The following is a 6,493-nucleotide window of genomic DNA, read 5'->3' on the forward strand; positions in this document are numbered from 1 at the left end:
ACATGTCCCATGTTTGAACAATCGCGAGTGCTGCTTCAGTTTTTATATTATTAGAGCGAGGCCCCTCCATGAATATGTTAACACCATGGAGTAAAAATATATTCCACATTCAAGCTTCTCAATCTGAGATGTTTGATCTACTGTTGGCACAATCCCTTTGTAAGATGCACTGACTATAGGTGAGATGATATAACATCAGATTGTTTATTCGTAATTAAACATTATTTTCTATTCCTCTTGTATGTAGATCAATGTTTTAATTCAGGAGGACAGTGAATCTGGATTGATCCACAGCAACAAAAAGCTGGCCACTATTGTAACGACGCAAGTCTGTGGGTGATGATTGTTTTATGATAAGAATGTTTCATATTTTTGCCAAGAAAATCGTAAAAATAGCTCGAAGTGCTCATTCGAAGTCCTGCAGCTCATCGTAAAGTCTTCAGATGAAGATGCTTGTTTTCAATTTAATGTCATACATGACAGAGAAAAGCAGCAAATCCTCCGGTTGGATCAGCATCAATCAATGGACTAATGATTTGAGCTCTAAATAATGAAAGAAGCCTCTTTAATCTCGATGCACCCAGCAGTGCAGTGCAGAGGAAATGTTTCATTACAAGTGGATAAAAAAGCACCACAAAAAGAGAACTTTCCAAAATGCATGAATCACTTTCTTTTTAATGAAGAAATGCAGATGTTGTGTTCATATTTTCTGTATTGATTTATCGACCAGATGTGATATCGGATGATCGGTTTATCGTTTGATGAGGTGTCCAGCTTGAATCGCACTTAGTAGAGCAAATACTTGAGCCAAGGCCTGTTCTGGATCAGCACCAAAATCGAACCACATCCTTCCACCAAGTTTAATGGTAATACACCCAGCAGTGTTTGTGTAGTCTTGTTTACAAACAAACAAACCAACAAAACAAATGGACAAGGGTGAAAACATAACCTCCTTGGCGAAGATAAGATTACAGAAAAATTCTTGATTTGTTCAGTTTTCATGTATCGTCCAAACATTTGCCCAAAAACCTCAAGATATATTAGTTATTGATCACGTCATGAAAAGAAAAGCAGGAAACCTTCACAACTGGCAATATTAACTAAAATGATTTCATAAATTATCAAAATATTTGCCAATTCATTTATTTTTAATAGTTTCAGCTGTTTTTTTTGTACAAAAACACATTACAGTTCGTTTTTGAGGAGTAAACTGAGATAAAGTCCATAATATTCTTCTCTACACTCGTGCTCATGTATCTATATTCTGTGACGGCTGTTGCAAGGATGATGGATGGAGGTGTACTCCCGTGTGTCGCTTCTTCACAGCCCAACTATCCACAACTGAACCAGATATAGAACTGAGAGATGAAGGGAGCACAGCATCCCCTCTGTCTTCTCCTGCCTCGGCCCTGTTTATTGAATTATACATCAGTACAACCGCTGCCTCTTTTTTCTCTCCCCTCATCTCTGCTTAATTTGATCAGAGAATCTGCTGATGCAGTGTGTGCCTGCTTCATGTGAAACCAATTTAAAGCTACACATAAAAATCTGGTGTCTCTCTTACTCTCTCTCTCGCACACACACACACGCGCACACACACGCAAATAGAGGGTGTGGTGTGTGCCGTTAGTCAGAGATGAAGTGAGCCCCCCCCCCCCCCCCCCCCCCCCTCGTAACAGGGGTCCAAGCAGCTCATCCACAGGTGAGGGGCTGTAAAGCAAAGTAGGACACGTAGAAAAAATAGACTTATAGAAAAGTAGAAAAGAAAAGATGGACGATGCGTCTCCCCTTCCTCCCACTGGCCAGAAATGAAGCCAAACTATCCCAGTTACAAACGCTGCCATTTTGTGCAATTGGAACCAGAGTCAGTGTAGTATCTGCGGTAGCGAGGCCCCATCGATACCTGTGCTGACTAATAATGAATCAGTGAGTCTCAGCTGTCAATCATGACGTTTCACCTTGTTTTTATAGCATCAAATAACTAATTAAAACCAAACTTACCCAAAAATGAAAACTTGAACAAACATCAGTGTGATAGGAGTGACCTAAAATGACTGAAACCATCTTTGTTTGTATTAAAATATTTCACATGTATTTTGACTTTTTAGTTAAACTTAAGTCGTAACGTGGTGTAGGCGGGGTTTTTGACCTATACTGCATCCAGCCACCAGGTAGCGATGGAGAGGATTTGGCATCAATTTCCATCTTTATTAACAGTCTTTGATAGAAAGATGTGGCAATGGCTGTGAGTGAAGCCATGTTTAAAAGGTGTGTGTAGTTTAAATGATTGGATAGTTATATCACATGCACATAAATACCGTGGCCGCCATGGCAACATTGCCATTTTCACAAGGCAATTCACGAATGATGACTGGAGATGTGACTGTGTTGCAAACCATCTAATGCTGTCTAATCATAACTTGACTGATATTCAGCTTCCATCTGTGCGACAACAAAATCACAACGAATCCAACAACTAATAAGCACAGAGGCACATAAAATATAATCAGTGTAAAAACTTTATTGAACACAAAGTATTACCACAAAAGTTCAGTTTCCTTGTATAAGTTTGACCTCTGGACGCAACATGTTCCCTCATTTTGAAGTTCATTCAGTATAATTCACATTTTCACACAGGACACTGATGGGCTTTAATACATCAACCAATTAATCAAATTGTATTTGTATGGCCCATATTCACAAATTTGCATTATGGAGCTTAACAGTCTACAAGGAGAGACATCCTTCCGCCCTTGACCCTTGACTAGGGTGAGGAAAGACTACCGGGAAAAAACATTTTAACAAGAAGAACAATTCGCAGAAAACCTAGTGAGAGTCACAAGTGAAGGATCCCTCTCCCAGGATGGTCGGAAGTGCAACAGACGCACGTGTAACAGAGCACATCAACAAAATAACAGCAGTTAAAGGATCCATGAGGAAAGACAGTGTTTAAAGCGTTCTAAACAAAAAGATAATGCTTGTACCTGCAGGTTTTAAACTCATATTAGAGGTGAGCACAGAGAAATGTTCCCTCCTCAGCGGATGACAACAGCCCTTCACACTGTAGTTTTCTAACTTTGCACTAATTCATATCCATCACAGGGAGGCGTCTGGTCCCAGACTCAGTCTGCAGCATGGCAACAGCCCCACACACATACAGTCAGAGTTAAAAAGACCTGTCTTCAAATCTAGAACAACAGAGAGACCTGCAGCAGATGGTGTGACCCCCACTGAGCCCTTATCTCAACACCATGGAGTCAGAGTGTGATCACGTGAAGAGACAGAATGAAACCGACTGAATCCACAGAAGACCTGCCACACGTTTTCAAAGATGCTTGAGACAAACACCTGCCAAGTACCTAGAAAAACTGAGTCATCCCTTTGAGAATTGTTGCTTTTAGAGGAATCCTAATTTTCATGTTTAGTGCCTAAGACTTTTTTCTCAATTCTGTACTTCGCTCTGTACATTTAAAGGTAAAACATCCAAGTGAAGTAACAATAAGGAAAGCATATTTTTGAGTGATGGGGCGTTACTATCACCTGCAGCCACAGAAGACAAAAGGCCCATGCAGCGACATGAGTGACTGCAGCCAAGTATAGAACAGACAAAGCATGTCACCCCTAAAATAGACTGCAGGACAAATGAAAGCGAGAGATCACTGTGAGATCCGTTCTGAGACCGGCCCCGGCTGTGGAGGCTCTGCTGGTTTTCCAATTCCCAACATTCCTCTAATTACTTAAAATTCCAAACGACGAGCCAGCGAGGGATTCACAGGAGACAGGTTGAAGTCCAGCTCCAGTCTCAAGTACACTGCTGCCCAATGACATGAGAGCATCTGCACAACCAACACCGTTCCATGAAGTTCACATGAACAGCTCTGATGTGAGACACATGTCAGTCGGTTCCCATAGAGCATAAACAACAGAATATAGGCTGCAGGTTATTTCCCGTCTCCCATGCCTGGCCTTTCCCACAGCCACACTGAACATGGCATCGCAGAGACATATTAAGTCTAACCTAAAGCAGTTTCTCCAGCCCATTCACTTGCACCGCCACGCCTCTCCTACGAGGAGCCGATAGCCAGTGGGGTTTTCAGGGACTCTGCTGCTGATACACACAAGGCCACTGCCAACGTAAACCCCAGCGGCTGTGAGCTGCTGCATCAGGCCCGTCCCCTCTGCATGCAGTGAAATACCTGCACACGGCTCCTGCTGGAAGTGAAACAGACAAGTCAGTATTTAGTGGAAACCTTTTAGAGAGAATGCCACGGCTGAGTGATGTATATCTGTGACAGCTGAGAGCTGCGGCCTGTGGCAGTGGAATGGTTTATATTAAGGGAGGGTTATTGCACACCCTGCACTCAGAGGGGTTTGCCACTACTGTTTGTTTAGCTGTGTGACAAACGTGAGTTTCTCTTTTTGTTTCTCTACTCTGACACTTTTATCTTAAAATCATGCAAAGGTTTCCCCTCGAGAATAGTGACGTGGAACTATGGAAAGAAAACAATCATGAAAATGGAAAGGCATATAATAAAGCATATACCTTCAATTTAATGGTCTCCTATATTTATAATCTTTTATATACTTGAGGCCATGTTCTCGTGAGAAAACAGCATGCAAACCTACATGTGTAAATGTGTACACGCATGTGATTCCCTCTTATTTACACGCCCATATTTCTCTGTGCATACATAATTGCTATAAACGAGCCGCACATTCATATTTTGTTATGTTAAAACTATGTTTCCGGCAAAATTATTAAAGCTGATGTCATTTTAACAGTGGAAAAAAGAAACTAAATAAACCTCAAAACACTAAGAGATTATTTGGAAGTCTGAGGCAACAATGATTTGCTGTTTTAGCAAACAAATACAATTCACAATAAAGCCCTTTGGCAACAAAAGATTATGGAAGAAATGAGCTGTGAATTAGACATGTGTATGTGTATGTGTCAGACACATGATACAGACATGCAGACCAAAGCAGTCACAGTTTAAACACTTTTCATTAGGAAATTGACTGAAATGAAGCAGCATTGAAAACCAAAAAACACAGAATGACAGGTTTAATTTATACCATAAATAAAATATAAATATACATAATAAATACTACATATATAATAAATAAACAAATTGATAAATGGATAAATAATTAAATAAATGGATAATTAAATACATAGTTGGGTTTGGTGTGTGGTGTGTGCAGCCAAAATGGAATTATTTTGCAGTGTGAATGGCTCTTTATTCAGGAGACATTATCTAATAAACTAGAAGAACAGAGACAAAAATCCTCATTAACAAATACCTGCACAGTCAGAGAGGAACCGCTGCTGAAAGAGACACACCGAGCACAGAACACGTGCACATGGGTCGAAAACCCATTGTTTTTCTTTTCGACTTTTCTTTTTTAAATGAGCAATTTAACTTTCAAATAACAATGTGACCTCGTTACAGCGAGAAACTTAATAGATGCTAAAAGATTATTGCTTTTGGGAGGAGGGCCTTTTGGACTACGAGTCAAAAACCCGCCACAGCTTGTGACTTTTAATCGCTTGTGGTTCTAGACTTTTATTTTGTATTTTCATGTAAGCAGCCATGAGGCCTCCTGATCCTGACCGAGCTGCAGTGCAGATGTGGTTCACATCGTGTTGTGTAACTGCGACAAGACATGACTTCAGACCTTCGTGATTAAACGGAAAGAAAGAAAAAGAAAGAAACAAGCTTTTGATTATTTTCGTACACTAACAACAGTGAGACTACTAGTATCACCGCTAACTACGTACTACAGCTATCATTACTATGATAATAATAATAATTATCATCATTATATATTATTATTAAATTATTGTTATTGACCTGTCCAGGATGCACGCGGCCTCTGTCAGCAAGGATTGGCTCCAGCGAACCTCAAGACGATAAGCGGTATAACATACGGGGGTAATTATAATAATGATAATAAGAATATATATGATATCAAATATATGGCCTTGTAAATAAATCAGAATTAGTGTTATCAGAATTAAAATGATATATTTGCCTAATTTGTTCAGACTTATCGGATTTCATGAAGGCCCATCTTGTTTCTTGAAACTCTCTTTGGAGTTTTTATAGCCACAGACGAGCAGAATTACTGACGTGGCGTCGTTTCTGGGTTTTTTTGTGTTTTTTTTTTTACCAGATTGGCAAAGCGCACGAGGCCAAGCGTCTCAATGAGCATCATAGGTTTAATGGCTCCTAATTAATTAAATGTTATCTTTTCAAACTGAGGGCCTGGCACAGTTTTTTTTTTGTTGCCGTGATGGGGCTTTAATTCTCCAATCATTACATGTGGCAGACTCCTCACATCACAAGGGCCTCTTAAACAAATACACACATAGACAAATATTTGTTTAATATTCATGCTTGGCTCTCTTTACGCGCGCTAAATGCCTGGCCTGATCCGTGCGTAATATTTACACATTATGGTTCCTCTTTTGCGCAAGTGGGAATCTAAG

This window comes from Hippoglossus hippoglossus, chromosome 6, assembly GCF_009819705.1.
Source record: "Hippoglossus hippoglossus isolate fHipHip1 chromosome 6, fHipHip1.pri, whole genome shotgun sequence".
Classification (NCBI taxonomy): Eukaryota; Metazoa; Chordata; class Actinopteri; order Pleuronectiformes; family Pleuronectidae; genus Hippoglossus; species Hippoglossus hippoglossus.